The sequence below is a fragment of the Prinia subflava genome, chromosome 4 (assembly GCF_021018805.1).
Source record: "Prinia subflava isolate CZ2003 ecotype Zambia chromosome 4, Cam_Psub_1.2, whole genome shotgun sequence".
NCBI lineage: Eukaryota > Metazoa > Chordata > Aves > Passeriformes > Cisticolidae > Prinia > Prinia subflava.
In genome coordinates this window covers 27,321,387-27,339,595 of record NC_086250.1, presented here as the reverse complement: position 1 = coordinate 27,339,595, position 18,209 = coordinate 27,321,387, and the positions used below count along the sequence as shown (strand labels likewise).

General features: G+C 40.2%; 3 non-coding genes across 3 annotated transcripts; 2 read left to right on the top strand and 1 right to left on the bottom strand.

Moving 5' to 3' along the window:
- Window positions 1–11,331: 11,331 nt before the first annotated feature.
- On the top strand, window positions 11,332–11,403 carry TRNAD-GUC (transfer RNA aspartic acid (anticodon GUC)). Its single transcript has one exon. It is a non-coding gene; the product is annotated as a tRNA-Asp (tRNA).
- A 98-nt stretch (window positions 11,404–11,501) lies between these two features.
- Window positions 11,502–11,573, bottom strand: TRNAD-GUC (transfer RNA aspartic acid (anticodon GUC)). The gene has a single exon. It is a non-coding gene; the product is annotated as a tRNA-Asp (tRNA).
- A 458-nt stretch (window positions 11,574–12,031) lies between these two features.
- Window positions 12,032–12,103, top strand: TRNAW-CCA (transfer RNA tryptophan (anticodon CCA)). Its single transcript has one exon. It is a non-coding gene; the product is annotated as a tRNA-Trp (tRNA).
- The last annotated feature ends 6,106 nt before the right edge of the window (window positions 12,104–18,209 follow it).

Sequence of the window (18,209 nt, the reverse complement as noted above, 5' to 3'; positions counted from 1 at the left end):
AAGACAATAACTCTCTAAGTGAATAACAGAGCCTTAACTTGCCCAGTAGAATAGCAGCCATTAAGCTTCTGCCAAAATACCTTCAGACACAAGGATGAGCAATTGCTATACAGGCTTGGAATGTGTTCATACATAGCATTTTAAGCTAAAACATTCTCCTTTCTTGGGAGTTCCTTGTGGTAGCACCAAATGCATCAATAAATTACCTAATGAAAAGCATTTAAATATAAAATAATTTTCATTCAATGTATCCGTCTCTGTTGCAATAATATAACAAGAATATAAAATAAAGTTTTTGTGTATTACAATCTTCTTCAGAGAAGCTTAATACAAAAAAAAAAGTCAGGGTAGATAATATTTCTGTGTCACTGAAACAAAAAATTCTAGAAACTAACTTCTTGGGACAAGGAGGGTGATAAGAAACAAGAAAGAATTTCCTTGTCAACAAGCTTTCCTTTATCCCACCTCACTTTAGACACTGAAGGCAGCCCAGAATAACACTCTGCTAGCCTCACACTGAAATGCTGCCTCTGTCTCTCTGCAGTGTTGTGATTTAACCACAGCCAGTAACTAAGCACCACGCTGCTGTTCACTCAATCCCTCACAGTGGCAGAGGGGAGAGAATGGAAAAAGTGAGAAAACTCAAGGGTTGAGAAAAACAAATTTTAACAGATAAAGCAAAATCCACACACACAGGTAAAGCCAAATGAGAAATTCATTCACTGATTCCCATGGGCAGGCAGGTGTTCAGCCATCTCCAGGAGAGCAGGGCTCGGCTCCATCACATGCAAGGCTTCCTCGAGACGACAAACACCATCACTCCAAGCGTCCCTCACTTCCTCCTTCCCCCAGCTGTGTATGTGAGCATGATGCCATGTGGTCTGGAATACCCCTTTGGTCAGTGGGGTCAGCTGTCCTCCTGTGTCCCCTCCCAGCTCCTGGTGCACCCTTGGCCTCCTCTCTGGTGGAATGAGAGTCAGAAAAGGCCTTGGCTCTGTGTGAGCTCTGCTCAGCAATAACAAAAAAATCCCAGTGTTATCAACACTGTTTCCCGCACAAATCCAAATCACAGCCCCATAAAAGCTGCTATGGAGACAATTAACTCCACCCCAGGCAAAACCAGTGCAAGTGCCTGTGTAGAGGGGGAGTGTTCACAGTTCCTCCTCATTAAGGACTGCAGTTAGGAGCCAGGACAGGAGCAGTCACAACGTGGGCATCAAGCTGTCCTGCAGAGAGGGATGATGAATGCAGGCACAAGCACCTGCTGAGATCTCTGACTTCCTGACAGTGTGCATTGTGCCCTGCTGCTGTTGCACAGCCCTGATACCATCACACATCCCCATCCTTTTTTTGTACCATGTCCATTCATTTAGGACTAACCATTAAACAGCCATTCCTCATGTATAACTTCATGCTGTTTTCCCTCTCACAAAGTGACCTGTCAAAAGCAGAGAGCACACTGCACAACAATAATTTCTTTGTATTATTTGAACACATAAAGGAAATATGGTTTATGGGCTGCAGAAAATGGAGTTTCAGCCTTCCAAATTTCATAAGCTCTTCACACAAGTTCTGTGTATATGTTCCTCTGTAGAGCTTTCACTACCTTGTCTTTTCAAAACCCATGAATCCTTTTTATTTCACTCACCAAAATCTCAAGCTAAGTAATTGTTTTACCATAGAGGAAGTTTAAATATGGAACTAGCACAAGGCAACACCCAAATTCAGAATGCATCCTGAAACACAAAGGTATTAGAATCTGAGATACGTATCTATCCACAACATCCTTCTCCCAAGTATCTCAGCCGAAGTTCTGCATCCGGTCTGCAGAACTGCAATGCTCTCCTGACCCTCCCTAAACTGTAAGGAAACTCAGGTCTAGATTTAAGCTTTACACACAAGCACGTCTCTTGTTAAGAGAACAGAAATATTGCAGGCCTAATAGTGTCTATTTTTGAGTTGTTCTTTCACTTGCAAATGTAGGGAAAAGAGATTGCTACACTGGAGTTACAGGAGGTGGTATATGATAAGAATGAAAGCTGTAATAGAATGTTCATAATTAATTTACCTAAAAAAACCCCCAAATCTGCATATTTCATATTTTGATCTTTGATCCAAAGAAAATACAATGTTATTCAATGAGATAGTCAAACTTCAGAAACTCTCTCCTGCATGCAAAGGTTTTTTTCTGAATAGGAGTGGTGACCAGATGATTGCTTAATGAATCTATTGATCAATCTTCTGATACAACTTATGCCCTGAATATACATCTTTTGCTCAGATTCTCTGACTGATCTAAATAATCTCATAAAGCTGCATCCCTTAAACTTTTAAATATTCTATGGGGTTGTAACAGTTGATGGATACTGTAGAAGTGATTTCAGGTTTAGGGATTGGCACACCCCTAAGGGGTAAATACCTTTGTGCTTGCATTCATGTTTGCTCCTTATCCTGAAATTATCCTTGGTATAACCCAGATCAGTACAGAAAATGAAAAAGCTTGCATTCAGCATTGTACTGGAATTGAACCCCTATACAAAGTGTTTGTTTTCTCTCCTTTGTTTGAAAAAAATGCCTTCAGGAAAAGATACATTCTGAATATAATAATTCTTATTTATTTGTTGGGGAGAGGGTTTATTTCTTGCTAATAATAAACTACTATTAAAACACTAATATAATTATTCATTAAAAGGAAATAAAGTATTATGAGTTTACACTTTTAAGTCTCTATAGAGGGCAGAGTTGCTTTACAAATAGTTGTTGACAGTTTTACCTATTTTAGCTCTTTTTGCCTGCAAATTTACAATTTTGTGTATCTAAGCAATATAGACGTGCCTTCTGGCTTCTAAATACTATTTTCATTCTTCTTCTCTTTTCTTGCACTGTACAGGTCTCTTTGACATGCACCTAACCTAGGAGTGCTCTATCTATCAGGTTCTCTGATTTACACATATTGCTTTTAACAGCGCCTAGCTGAAGATAGTCAAACTCAGCTTTTAATCATGTTATGAATGTTGGGCTTTCAATTCTTAAAGCACAGTTGCAATAACTTTTGCCTTTTGAACACAGCTGAAATTTCTTATATACTGTCTTGGTGCAGAAGCTAGATTTATTTAAAAATTGGTAACTTATGACTGGTTCCATTGATTTTAAAAACAAAAAGGCATTGTCCAAAACTAGTGAGGTTTACAGATGTAAATCAAACATTCACTTTGGAAATGTCCGGTAAAGAATTTGCTGAACAGTACAGGACTTCTGCATAAGAAGAAACAAGATTTAACATTACTAAAGCCTGCATCAAATGTTTGAATAACATGTTGACACATGCAAAATATTACTTCTCTGATGTTGTGTGTCTTACAGATTAAAGAAATGTTCCAAGAACTTTGAGGTGTGCAGAATTATATACACTAGTTACAGCTCTTACAGCTCTTACTCATAATACTGTTGGTCGTGGAGTTCTTGTGAAAATTTGAAATAACCTGCTCTGAAAAGCTGAAGTTTCAGACTCAGTGGACCAATAAATTCATGTTAAAAAAAAAAAAAGTTATCTAATAAGCTTGTTTAAATTCTTTTACTTAAACAGAAAAGTATGTAGGGTCAGGATTTTTCCCATGTCAGACTGAGCAAAAATATATCTTCAGAATTTTGTCAAAAATGTGAAATATTATTGGTATTTATGAAGTCCTTTCAAATAGGTCAGTCTTCATGCCACTTAGAGAAAAATGGTTCTAAAAATAGCTTTAGCATTTCCCTTTTTACCTTTGTTAAACTTTGTCAGAAAAGACTGTGGCCCCCTCATCCATATGAACAGAGAAGCCTACATAATTTCTTCCAACATGGATAGCTGATCTACAGAAAAATTTCACTTTTTCATGTCTTCTTTCTTTCAAAGTTTCTAAAGTGCTACAATTAAAAGTGTATCAGTGTGCCATCCTGAGAATGTTTATGCAGCAGAGTGAAATTGATAAAAAGTACTCCCTTTCTCTGGCTCCAGGCAAGAGTTCTTGAGCCCTTGGTAACTATTAAAGAGGCAGGAATATACATTCATTTGGGAAACCCACCACATCCAATAATGAGGACTTACACTGCAGAGACAGGGGCCTGGGATGGAGTGAGGATGCAAATTTAAACATTTTTTTCCTCCCAGTCTTGCTACACTGTGAGAAAGGGCAACCACACAGTTACCCAACTCTAGGCGAAAGGCTTAGTTTCATTTTGTTGCAAAAATGTGAGTCCTTCCCACATGCATAAACATGGGAAATAGTCTAACAGTTTCCCCATTTCCTGCTCCTCTTTATCCTTCCTTTATTCTATATTCATTATTAATAACAAATGGACAAATGGACTGCACATCTGGTTCAGCTCCAGTGAGAACTCTCAGGATGCAAGTGGCAACCACTGCCAAGTGACTTAATTTCAAAACGGAAATTCTTCTACGAAAACTTTCTGTAAGAGACTGACTGATCTTTGCTCCCAAGTGAAACAGGCCAGTCCCATATTTATTACTTTTTTTGTAACTCCTTTTCAAACACATGCTAGCAAAATACTATCTGTGATTTCAGTTACAAGGTTGTGAGGAAGGGGAAATGAAAGATGTTTCTCCAGCCATTTTGACCCAGATCGTTAAATTTCATTCTGTGAGCTCATTTTGTGTAAGGTGAATTTGATTTATGAGATATGATTCTCTTTTCCCCCTATTTTTAATGTAACAATAATATAAAACTGTAACCTCACATACCATCAAACGAAGTGTGAGTCAGTAATTTTACTATGAAGTAGAGCACTTCAGAATTCCACCAGAGGGAGCCAGTGCGATTGAAAACTTTAAAGTCTAAGCTGCCAAAAAAAAGCCAAACCACACACACACACAACACCCCCCCCAAAAACAAACAAACAAACAAAAAAACCCAAAAAACCCCCCCAAAACAACAACAACAACAACAACAACAAAAAACACAAAACAAAAAAAAAAAAAACACAACCAACAAACAAAAAGCCACAACCAGGAAAAAAACGCACAAAACCCCACCACTTCAGGAAAGATCATTATCCTGCAAAATAGCGCACTGACAAGAAATAAAGACTGATCTTCAGAAGCATCGTGTTTGTGCATTTTGAAGCAAAACTCTTCACATTCAAAATAACACATAATGGAGATCAATAACATAAATTAAAAACAACCATGCTTATATTTTTTTCACTGGGAAATGCCCTATTTTGCATTACACTGCACTTTAATAACCGCTCATTTTGATCATTTGTTATCACCTTGGCAATGTCTCCCTTCATATTTGTGCCCCACACAAATTACTCAGCCTTTTCTCATCTCTTAAAGCGGGCACCTCCAAACCAGTGGTTGCAGACCACCATCTCCCCCACATCAGCTATGACAAAGTTGTAAAATGTCCTGTGACACTGCCTAGCAATGCATCTGATATCTTTAAACACTTTTTCTTTGCTCTTACTACAAGAGTATTTTGGTGATTGTCAGGCGGTATATTGCAAATACACAGGAAAGATCTGATTTCAAGTAGCTGTGCTCTAAGTACATAATTCTCAACAGTTCCTCATTTTTTGTTTTGGCTATTCAACTGCCTTTAAATAATCATTTCAAATTTAAAGTGTGCTGTGATCAGTTTCTGCAACTTTTTTTTAAGTAACAATCACATCCTGAGCCACCTATGGTTTTCTCTGCCTTCAGAGAAATGACTTCAGAAATGCCAATTAATTTCTCTAATGGCGTTTTCATGTTTTATTTTATATTATCTTCCTTTTTCCATTTTCTAAATCTAAAAACCTATCCACTTCCTTTCTACTCCTCACTCACCCACCAAAAATTGTCAGTAGCCAAAGAAGCCAATCCCAGCACTGGCAGTCTGAGCAGGACCAGTAGTTTCTTTGAGCTTTCAGGTCACTCTTTTCCACTCCTATGACTTAGATAAGACATAAAGCATCCTGGTTTTTCCTAAGAAAATAGAGTCAAACTAAAACAAAGGAGGAGAGGAGGGGAGAGGAAGAATAGTGAAAATGAAGACAAAAAAGCTTTTGAGTGGAGAAGTTAGAAGCAGGAGTAATAGTACAACATGTGGTAAAGGTAAAAATCAGCTTCTGAAATGAGAATGATGCCTTATTGGTTTTCACTAGTTATGATGACCACTTGGGATTTCTCAAGGTTTCCCTGTGCATATGGATTATTGCAGGTAAGGAAAAGAAGAACATGGTTTCCATGCCAATGAGGTTCTTCTTTCATAAGAAAGGAGAAGGGAGGAAACTCTTGCCACTCTATGAAGCCACAGTTTTGTCTAGAAAGGGAGTTGTTCTTCTATTCCTGTGCACAATACAATGAAGTAGCAAAAGGTGGAGACTGGAGGACCAGGAACTCGCAGTGAAGCCTGCACTACAACAGATTGCTACAGTGCTGGTAGCTTTTACCCAGTTTGGCTGTCAAATAAGTTGTCATCTTTGCCTTTTACTGAGACTGTCCTTGGCACTTTGGGATTTTTAAACTTTTTTTTTTCTTTTTTTCTTTTTTTTTTTCCTTTTTTTTTTTTTTTTCCCAAAAGCTTCATCGAATTCCAAAAGTCTTCTCTAGTCAAACTCTGAGAACAAGATTGCTAACAGAAATTATACAATTTATACAAGCTTCATTAACTCACATACCATGTAGAAGATTCCAAATTGTCATTTGTTATGCTTTCTACTTAGTGTTCAATGTTTCCATAGACAAAATGTACCTGATGATGCACTCGGATGTTTCAGTATCTGCTCACAGTCCTGCTTTCTCTCTCAGCTCCAGTGTTTTCTAAACTCTGAGTTTTGTGTGTCCACTAATTTTTCATCGATGCATATCGTTCTGTCATGCTAGAACTCAAAAACTTCACAAAAGCAGCAAAACATACATAAATTTCCTTTTATACTTTCACTACACATTCTGCTCTCAAGGTGAGTTCAGTTTACCTTGTGTTAACTACTAGATAAAAACGAAGATAATTTCTATTCATTCCTGGCTTTGCACCCTGATTTTTCTTTACCCTCTGATTTTTCATTGCTACAGCAGTGCAATCTTCCAAAGTTAGAGAACAGCATGCACTGTTTAAGATCTGGAACATTAGTACATTCTGAAGTGGCAGAACGTTTGGATTTTTTTTCCTGTCTTCTGCAGGGTCTCTTTTATATTTTTTTATTTCATACCTTCAGCAAGCACCAAGGTTTTGGTTTTAACAGCAACTCCTCCCTCCTTCCTATGCTTATCTTTGGTTTCATTGCCCTGTTTCCCCATTGTAATAATTTGGCCTGCACTTGTCCATGAAGTCTTTGTTGGAATGCATGAAAGTGTGATGCTTTCCAAGTTAAATTCATTGCACATCGACTCATTTACAGTTTTGTAAAACCAGTATGTGTAAAAGTCTCCCCATGCTCTTTACAGTATAACTAATTTCTTTGCCTGTGCCTTTATCTCATGACATCTTTGTTGCATTACCTAACTTCAATCTATGATGCTTTTTCCTGTATTACTTTCTATGGGTTTAGCTATCCCATATTTTTCCTGTCTGTACACCTCATTTAGCTTTATTATTATCATGCATGATATTTGTGATTCCTTTTTTTTTAAATTTGAATGACACTTGTTTACTTCTAGAATGAATATGATATGAGAATCAGTCCTGATTGTTATATTATAACTGTATATTAGAGTATTTGATTTTTTTCACGTTTGTCCCTAGAATTTTCCTTCATAGGCATTATATGACGGGTCTATTTTGGGGTTAATCATTGAAAATTTTAAGATTCTAAGAAATGCCATATTTCAAACCATGTCAGACCAATGGTGAAATTTTTGAGTCTACTGCAGTCTTCCATCTACAGCTAGAAAGTTATGATGATACTTGTAGACATTTGGTAGATATACTATCGTATCTAGACCTATATGACACAGGAATACTTAGATTAGTACACAATTTATTTGGATTTTGGAGTGTCCTGATATATATCTAAAGACTTTGCTGCATAAACGCTCATTTGAGATTATTCTGAAACAATATATCTCATAACAAAGAGAAGTTTATTCTGCACACAAATTTTAATCCTCTTTAATTACCAAGTCTTATCCTTCTATTTCTAAGCAAGAGCCCTCTCAGTTTTTGCTGTTGTGAAGTTGAAATTATTCATTAAAACCAGCCAACCTCTACTTTTCCCAGCTTTCATTTCCCAGCTTGATGGCATTTCTTTAGTACATTTGTTTTGCAATCCCTTCTGAGGACAAGTGATGGGAATGTAGATCCCCTCCGAGAAGGAGTTTGTCTTTATTGGAAGCATCCACTGGATGTAAACTATGCTATAGGAATAAAAATGGCCAGATTACTTAGTAACTTATATTGATAAACACTTAGACAGAAACTGTGTAAGGCCAAAACTATAGAGAAAGAAGCCCTGTAAATTAAGATGCCATTTGATAACTCATATGTTCTTACTGAAAAGCTCATTAAATGTTTTGCTGTGAACTTCACAGACTGTGGGTACAGATAAAAATTAAAAGGAAAATGAAACACAAAGAGCAGATGGAGTGTTGGGTATGTGTGAATGGGCAGGAATAAGAGCATACAAAATAGCTATGAAGATTAATCAGAATCAAACATATTCAAGTTGCAGCAACTGTTCAGGATTGTGGCATCCTAAAGACCACATCCAGTAAAGGGCTTCCCTCCTCACCTAGGATTTGTGTTTTTTCATTGATTTAGAAGAGTTAATTTCTGCAGCTACAGGAGGCTCCATCACTGATCAGTAATGAACCTCAACCTCAATAACAATGTATGTTACTTGCCAAGGCAAATAGGTATCAGCAGGTGACTTAGGTGGATAACATCAAATTGAGGAAAGCAGCTGAGTCCCTCAAGGCCAGGGCTGTCTTTAGCAGGACTCTGAAAGGCTAGGAACGTGGGCCAGTACTAATTTCTTCTCATTCAATTAAGGCAAATACAAAGTCCTGCACCTTGGATATAATAACCCAAGCAGCCAGGAGCTGACTGGGTAAACAGCATCTTTACAGAAAAGGTCCCAGTGAACAACAAGGGCAGGCTTCAGTGAGCAATTGCACTTATAGCAATGAAAATTAGTGACACTTGGGGAAGTATCACAGTCTAGCTAGAAAATCAAGGGAATGATTACCCCATCCCATCCCCTTCTGGCACTTGTGAGGCTGCCTATACAGAACTGTGCACAGTCCGGGGCAGTGTGAAACAAGAAAGATCCCAATAAACTACAATGAGTCTAGTGAAGGGCCACCAAACAGAGAGCTTGAGCATGTGACAAACAAGGAGACACTGAAAAATGTTGGTTTGTTCAGCCTGAAGGAGGTTACAGGATGATCTGATTTATGTCTTCAGCTACTCGTTAGGAGGGAGTAAAGAAGATGGCGCCAGACATTTCTTGGAAGTGCACAGTGAAATGATCAAGTTGCAACATGGCAAATTCCAAGGAGGGGGGTATGTGGAAATTCTTCACAGTGAGGGTGGACAGCCCGTTGTGGCAAAGAGGTAGTGGATTTTCCCATCCATGATGAGATTCAAAACTCATTTGGACCTTTTGCAAGATGAGCTTCAGCTAAGCAAGCTGCAGGGAGGTAACTACCATCCAGCTACAATGATGTGCTAGATCCCAGCCATGCTCCTTTCTATGTCTGTAATGGGCCTCTTACAAGTGACTTTCACCAGTCATCTTTTAGCTGCCACTAGGGACAAGCTAAACACAGAGCTGATGCAATGAGGAGGAAATCATGCAATCAGATTGTTAGAACTGGACACATGAAACAGCTGCATGTGGATCCTGAGGAGAAGACGGAGCCTCCATAGATCTTGGAGCATTGATAGTAATTCCCAGTACTACTTCTGCTTTGCATTTGCATGTCTCTGTGACAAATCAACAAGGAATGCATTTGCTCTGTAACTGCAAATCATTGCAGCCTCATAATAGTGTATCCATTTCAAAACAGCCCTTTTGCTGTGCTGACTCACACCTCCATTTCTCTTCTTGCTCCCCTTCTTAGGTATTTCTGGATAAGTCATCTTCTTGTTTAGGGTACATAAAGATGTCTGAAGCTCAGCTCCCTGACTGCAAGTGTTAATGAACAGAAGAAACTGAGAAATTGCAGGCAAAAAGATCTAAACTAAGTGTGTGTGGTCCCATAAAATGCAAACAGGTAATGTTTGATCCACCAGAAAGTCTTCCAGCTTCAAGCAAACCATTAACATCTTTCAAATAAAATTTGAACATGCACAGCAAGTGTAGACCAGCCTGGCAATACCATTTTTGATCCTGCTCTGGGAAGTTTAAAGCCTATCACCAGATCACATCCCTACAATATGACTCATTACACTTCATCTAAAGTCTCAAAATTGTTATGAGACTATGGTTGTTATTTTTCACTTTTCAGGACAAAATTTAGATCTGTTGCATCCACTAAGAAACACATTCAAATGTTTAAATGAGTCAGCCAATTCTCAGAAATGCATTGTTTACAAGTCACTTATATTTAGAAGTTTACATAAAGGATGCTGTTTGCTCTTTAGCTATGATTATCTGGAAAAGCTAAGTTGGGGTTCATTTATGCAAACAAGTACTAGCAGTAGTGGAGGCCATCAAAAGAGAACACCATTTGCTCCAACTGCTTGTTTATTATATGGTGTTAATTCTCCATCTCAGAAGTCAGCAAATTAAATATAGTTTCTTGTCTAATGTCACTGCGATGAAACTTACAACCACGTTTCTGCTGACCGGGTCAGCATCAAGCCAGATAGTCAGCCCATGTCCTTCTGCCTTTTACTCTCAAATCTCAAAGTAGCTGGTTTCCATTTCCCTCGTTCCTTTTTTAGGTAGGTAAGGAGCAGGTGCTCCGGTTCCTTAACCTCAAGGACTGCTGACTCCAGCACTTCTCAGGTTCCTGTAAAAAGAAACTCTGCGTGAACGAGATGCAGAACTACAAGTGCAAAGACACCCGAGCTGCCGGTGCTGCTCCGACCCCCCGCCTCCAGCGGGGCCGTTCCCTCCCGCGGCAATTTCCAGGGATCCGTGCCCGCAGGTCCGCTTGCGGCTGCGCGGCGGGCCGCAGTGGGGCGGGTGCCTGCGGAGCCTGTCGCTGTGTCCGGTGCCTGTCCGTGTCCCTGTGTCCGGTGCCTGTCCGTGTCGCTGTGTCCGGCGCCCGTCCGTGCCCCTGCGCCCGCTGTGCGGCGCCCGCCAGCTCCGGCCGGGCCAGGCCCACCCCCATCCCCTCGCGCAGGCGCCGCGGGCCCGGCGGAGCGGGAGGGGCCCCGCGGGGAGGCCGCTGCCCGCGGTTCCTCGTTAGTATAGTGGTTAGTATCCCCGCCTGTCACGCGGGAGACCGGGGTTCGATTCCCCGACGGGGAGAGCTGCACTCGCGCGTATTTTTTATTGCCCCGCCCCACTCAAACCGTTGGCGCTAAAAGGAAAACGCGCCGCCCGCATAAGAAAAAGAAAATCGCGGTCTCCCCGTCGGGGAATCGAACCCCGGTCTCCCGCGTGACAGGCGGGGATACTCACCACTATACTAACGAGGAATTACCCAAAAAAAGTTTTCGCGGGACTGCTTTTATCAGCAGTCTGGTACAACCACGTCCCCGTTGGTTGATTGTAAATGCTGTGCTGTGGGCGGAGGGACAGTAGGGACGGCCTCCGGCAGCGGGAGAATGGACCCACGGAGCCTGCGTAGGGCGGCAACTGCGCGGGAGGGGAGCTCAGCACCACCAGGGAGCGGTGGCGGAAGGCCCTTGCTGCTGCGGACCACTAGCGGGGGTGCGGGTGGGCAGAGTTAACGTGCTTGCGCGGGAAGGCGGTAACGGAACAGTGTCGGAGCAGAGGGGCCGGCGCAGGGGTGCAGCTGGCGAAGCGGCCGGGCATGGTCCTTGGCCGCGCCGGCCCAAGCCGCCCCACGCCCTGCCCCTCGGGATAGAGGGGCTGTACTGCCGGACATCCGCGACAACCGAATTCTAATACTCTGCGCGCAAGGTGCCAGCAGGACCTCGTGGCGCAACGGTAGCGCGTCTGACTCCAGATCAGAAGGCTGCGTGTTCGAATCACGTCGGGGTCATTTGCTTTTTTTCGTCTTCTGCTGCTGCTTTTACGGCCTTCCTCGCGCAGGAAACCGAGGAACGTTCTTTTTGTGTTTGGTGGTGGTTTGGTTTGTTTTGTTTTCCCCTACAACTTAGGATCTTCTCTTTTGCTTGAGGCTGAGAGGGCAGCGTGACACACAGAGCTCAACGAGGGTCAAGGCATAGGACTATAGGACTGCGGCTGCAACAATTAATCAGAAAGATCCCGTTGGATAAAATTGGCATGTCTTTGTTTATGATCTTTGTGTGTATAGGACTGATTACATGCTTAAACACAAAAAGCAAGAACGTGTCAAAGGTTTACTTTATTAAGGCAACCGACTGTGTGGAGTGATGAGAAAACTTCAGAAAGTTCTTTAGAAAGAATAACTTTAATTTTTAAAGAGTAACTTTAAATTTTTGGAGACAGAAACCCCACAAATGGCAGAGATACCATGTTTTCAGCACAGAAATTCACATAACAAGGAGTAAAAGTACAGGCAGAGGCAGCAAGTGGTCTGATGGAGCCAAGAGTTCACAGAGATGCTTGTCTTAAGAACCCTGCAGAAGAATGAAACCCTGACAGGGAGAGAGAGGGGACCGGGGGAACCTCCAAGGGTGATGGGCTTAGGCTGCGGAACAGAAGAGTTTTCTCAGTAGCTGTTTCCACATGGTGTGGTTGACAGGTACCCATGGCAGAAAGGCACAGAGAGGTCTTGGCTTCGATTTAGACATGAGATAGCAAGCCTTAGAAATAATATATTAGTGATTTAGATGGACTGGAAAGTTTGACATTTGATGAAATTTAATTGGGAAGAAAACAATCGTTTGTCAAGGGCGTGAATTGAGAGAGAATGCTAGAGATACAATTCTCACTGTATTCATTTTACAACTCTAATGAGTTCTTACAGATACCTTAGAAATCAGATTCAGCAGAGTCAACAAATTATGTGGGGGTTATTAAGCCAAATATTTTGGCTTTTACAGACTATTGTTTGTTCTATATACCCTTTAAGCCTTTTCAATACCGAAATTCTGCATCTTCCTTAAGTGATCTGTTTTAGTACTTTGCTATTCTTACAATTGCAAAATTAGTATATGTAGTTTAACCTTGTCTCTTTTGCCTCAACTTAAATCCAGCCCTCATGTCATTGCACTGGAGAACAGTTTATTCCCTTCCTTTTTATAGGTACTTCTTACGTATTTGAAATTTTTTCTGCCTCTCTATAGATGTTCCAGCATAACGGACTGACTATGTTTGCTGGGCCTCTGGTTATTTTATCACTTGCCTCTGGAGCCTTTCCAAACAAGCTGCATTTTTAAGCACTAGAAATGGTCACAGTAAAAGCTGACTCAGATTTTACCAGGTCTGAATGGACAAGGACTGCCTCACATGCTACGCTGACAGGAATTGCATTTAATGTGGTTAGTTTTTTGTTGTTTTTTTTTTTTTTTTTAATGCACAATCTGTAAGATTGATGTACTTTGTATGGGATGCATAATCTGTTAGATGTTTCCCTGGTCTCACACAGTATCTCATCTCTCAACCACCCACCAGAGAGCTGGATGTAAGAAGCGGTAGCAATCTGTTTGCATTCCTGTACCTCTGCCAAAGCAGGTGCCCTGCTCTAAACAATCTAAACAGATTGTTGCCAGACAATATCTCTGGCTTGCAATAAGGGTAATATCTGCTATTTGGAGATGAAGTTTTCAGGGTGTGGTTCACACCAGTATATCTGACATGCAGGTTGTCACAAAACAGTTCATCTCGCTCTGTCCTGTCCATCCCTGCCTATGCGTTTCCCTCCTTCCACTTGGATCACGTCTTGCAATGGCATTGCAGCAGCTGCCAGCTCAGCATGCGAATCTGGTGGCACAGCTACTAGATCCAACACAGGAAAAGTACCAGGAGCACATGGCCTGGGACGAGATGGAGAGCAGGATCATCCCCTCCAGCAACAACCACAAATACTAGTGGTTCAGTTTAAGATTTTGTCAGCTGTTCTTTGGGGAGAGAGGTCACTGTCCCTAAATCAAAATTATCCAGTGATGTCTCAAAACTAAATGAAAGAATTAAATGTGCCTTGGCTATGCACAAACTCTCCCAGTCAATTTCCTATTGGTGAAGTGGGGATAATAGCTCTCTTTGACCTTACAGATGTTTTGTCAGGTTGACTCCATTCATTCTGAGGCATCCAAGTATGCTAGTGGGTATTTGTCTCTCACCAGCATTTCAACAGCCCATATGCTTCTGTGCTTTTTGTCTCCTCCTGACTTTTAAATACTGCATTTTGTAACCTGACTGATCTCTTAACACAGAAGATTTTTCTTATGAAATTGTTACTAGCTAAATATCCACTGAAGCTTCAAAAAACAGTGGAGCTGAATTAATAGCTTATATATGGTAAATATAGTTTTTGTCTCTTTGACAGAAATAAATATCCAAATAATTCTGGTTTGGAAGTGATTCTGTGTAGGAAACTACTCTGAAAACTGTCCATTTCATTTCTGACAGCATACTTAAGCAGGAGCTGACATGTCTGTTTTCAATCCTTGTTGGTATAGGCCTTTGACTATCACAAGATCAGCAGTAAGATGTTTTAAAGCAGTTGTACAAATTCCTTTCCTTGCCTGGGGACAGCCATATAGTCCTGGGCATCCCTTTATTCACCTGTCTGTTCACTGTGTCAGGCCACACTGGCAGAGAAGTGTTCCTGATGGCTGCCAGCTCTGGAACTGCTCCATTATACTAAGGCACGCTTGCTTTCTTATCACTTTTCCCTTTCTACTTCAAAAATAGACATTTCTAATGAGAAAACTAGAGTTATTAAAAAGCCACCTAATTTTTCTAAATTAATCAAGATTGTAGAAAAGAAATAATTGATTACAGAAAGTATAGTTATGCTGTGCTGTAATGATTAGGCAACTGCTTAATTTATTTCTAGTAAACCTTTCCAGTTTCTATTGCATTTCTCAAAGGGAATACAATTTTCATAGTGAAACCTGCCAAGACTGAACAATACTTCATACAGCTTTTTTACACTTCCTAATTAGCCCAGTCTAAAACAAGAGCATATCTGTAATGCTTGCTTAAATGCCTTTGTTATGAATTTATAGTCTTCCCAATGTTATCTATTGTGAGGCAAACATTATATATGAATGCAAATTATACATCTATACTTCATTATAGGTTGTTTTCACTTAATTTAGGATACTTTTTTGAATGCATATATATAGAAAAATCTTTTTTTCCAGCATACTGCAACATAAACTATTTGTCTCATTTTTATGGGTGGCATTAGAGGTTAGAAATCACAAAGCTAGGGAAACTTAACCCAGAAATCTGAGACAGTTTAGAAGGCATTCAGTGTTTTCATGTCAAAAATGAATGTATGCTTGAAAAATCTTTCTCACACTCAGGAAAGCTAAGAAATTCCAGACATTTGGGAGGGTCCTACAAAGGAAGGATTTTTGGCTTCTCCTTTCAGCATATTTCACATTTTTAGGCAAGCTTAGAGCAGTTTTTTAACCACTGGAAATGGCCATAGTCTCACAACATTTTCACTTTTTTTCCTAAACTTTGCTTTTGTCAGCATTTATACTGACAAGTTGTAAATTGCAACTACCAGTTTCTCAGGTAGAGGCAGGTATTCTGGTCTTTGAAAACGAGAATTTGCAGTTAGGGATAAATATTCAAGTACCAGAAAGCTTCACAGAAAGCATGGTAAAACAACAGCTTCAACCTTTACACAGCAAATTATTGAATAGGCATATGGACCAGACACCTCAAATTTGGGTGGTTTTTTTTCCCCCACTGTAACAACATTAGAAAGTTCTTTTGAGTTCATCCCTTCATGTATTTCACTGCTGCCTCATGCTACAGAATGTGAGTTCCTTTTTCCTACAAACAGAGCAAACAATAAAGGTGCAGATCCCCTACTGTATCAAGGTCTAACTGTAGTGACACCTGCAGGTTCCGGTGTCAATCATCACGTATGTGCACATTTAGGTGCTTTCTTATACTGCTTTCCCAGTCTTTACCTTGCCTGGAAGATGCCTGTTGATCCCAAAGTGTGACAGTAACAAGTGCAGAACCAATAAAGGGCATTATTTTACCTAGGACTGTTTAAGGATTTGGCTTCCCAGAGAAGTCTATTGCTCCAAAGAAGAGTGACTGAAGTATTATACTGTGCTTCTTTAGGTTTGGCTGCTTTGGAAGCAACCAAAACTAAGCAATAAAAGAGCTCCGTGTCAGTGCAATGCAGTTACATCAGGGTAACAATGTAACAGGGAAAGTAATTCACAATAAATACATTATTTTCTTTATAGTTGGGGAAAATAACTTTTAAAACTTAAATGGACTATAAATATGAACTTTAGTTATGTTAATCAGAGCCACAACATCAGTGGCTCCACAACAACTGTACTGGAGATTGAACAAACAGCCAAAGCATATGATAAGTTTCTGCTATCTTTATGCTTCCGTGCCAGTTTCATCTGGCAGCAAAAGCAGAAAAACACAGAGCCAAGATAAGGCAAGTCAACCCATCCATTTGTTCTGACCAAAGCTGAACTGTGAGTGTAACTGTAGGGATTTACTTCATACCATATTCATATAGGGTTTTTTTATGCTACACTTAATGCATTAAAACCAGGCTTACCATCAATGTACTTAGACTTCAAGTTCAGCATTTTTACTTTCTTCCACTCCTAAATTGTCACTGACAGAAAAGCCAGCACCAACTGTATTGCAGAATCTGAACAGTACCGTGAGTTGCCAATGGTGCCTGCACTCTTCTAAGAAGTACTGTCACGAAACAAGCTTCAGGGCTATAGTACTTTTATTGTCTGTGGGGACGATAGATGGTGACTTTTCAGATTGTATTTTCACTAATAACTTTGGCTAAAATTTCCCAGACCCAGTGTCCCCTTAAACTGCTTTAAAACATTTTAGTCTTGATATGAGTTGAAGTTATTTTTTACATGAGTATGATAGCTGAAGAATCTCTCTAAAGTATGCTGTGCAAATCATTCCATAGCTGAAAAAGAAATAGCTTTTTAAAGCTAGAGGAAAGACTCTTTTCCAAGCCACCTAAAAGCTTTTTAAGGTGTAAAATACTATCTATGCTTTAAATTAATACTATCAAATTTGAAGAGGAATTAAACTTCCTTTAAGCATTTCCAAAACACCCGTCATGTAAAACCCATGCATCTGGTAAAATTTTGGGTAAAATATGCTGAAAAATAGAATCATCTAATCTGTTCAAGCTAAAAAGTAAGAGATCGTAGTTAATCTACATTGATACATTACTTTTTACTGTGTACGTGTGTGGTATTAAAGGAGGAAGATCTTTCTACCCACTGTTCACCCTCGTTGCCAAACAAACTGAACAAGTTAAGTATGTACACCAAGAACCAAGCACTTTCAGATACAAATTATAATGAACTTCAGATGACTGTCACTTCACAGAGCTAGTGGCACAACAAGGTAAATTAAATGCCCCAAGCGAAGCTCCTCCCTCGTCTTAATTACGTTGTTACACCCCACCAATTCTTCAGTTGGAACAGTAAAGCTTCCTGTGGGTGGGTCCTTGGTCTGTCTTGAAATTACCTTCCACAAAAAAAAAAAAAAAAACAAAAAAAAAAAAAAAAACAAAAAACAAAAAACAAAAAAAACCACCACCAAAAGAAACCCAACCCTCATCGCCTTCATCTAGCTGATACTGAGGCTGTGGTAAGGTAAATAGGAACAACAGGCACCAGGGACACTCCGTGATGGAGCACACGACAGTAGTGGAAATCCCTTTCCCCAATAGCAATTTAGAACTCTTTCTGGAATACAAAGGGGAGTAGGGGCAAACACCAACGATCCTATCCCAGATCCACGACTGATGGGAAAATTAAAATAGCCACATTTAAATTCTTATCTCCAGTACAGCAAGGAAGTTCTCAAAAGCATATGGTCATATGCTTTAGCATATAGTCAAGTCTAAACACAAAACCCATCATAAAATAGAAGCTTTACTTGTTCCCAGCAAGCAGCGTGCAAACACAGAAGGATTTAACCCGCTTGTTTAAGGACTGTAAGACTGCAGTCTTGAACTC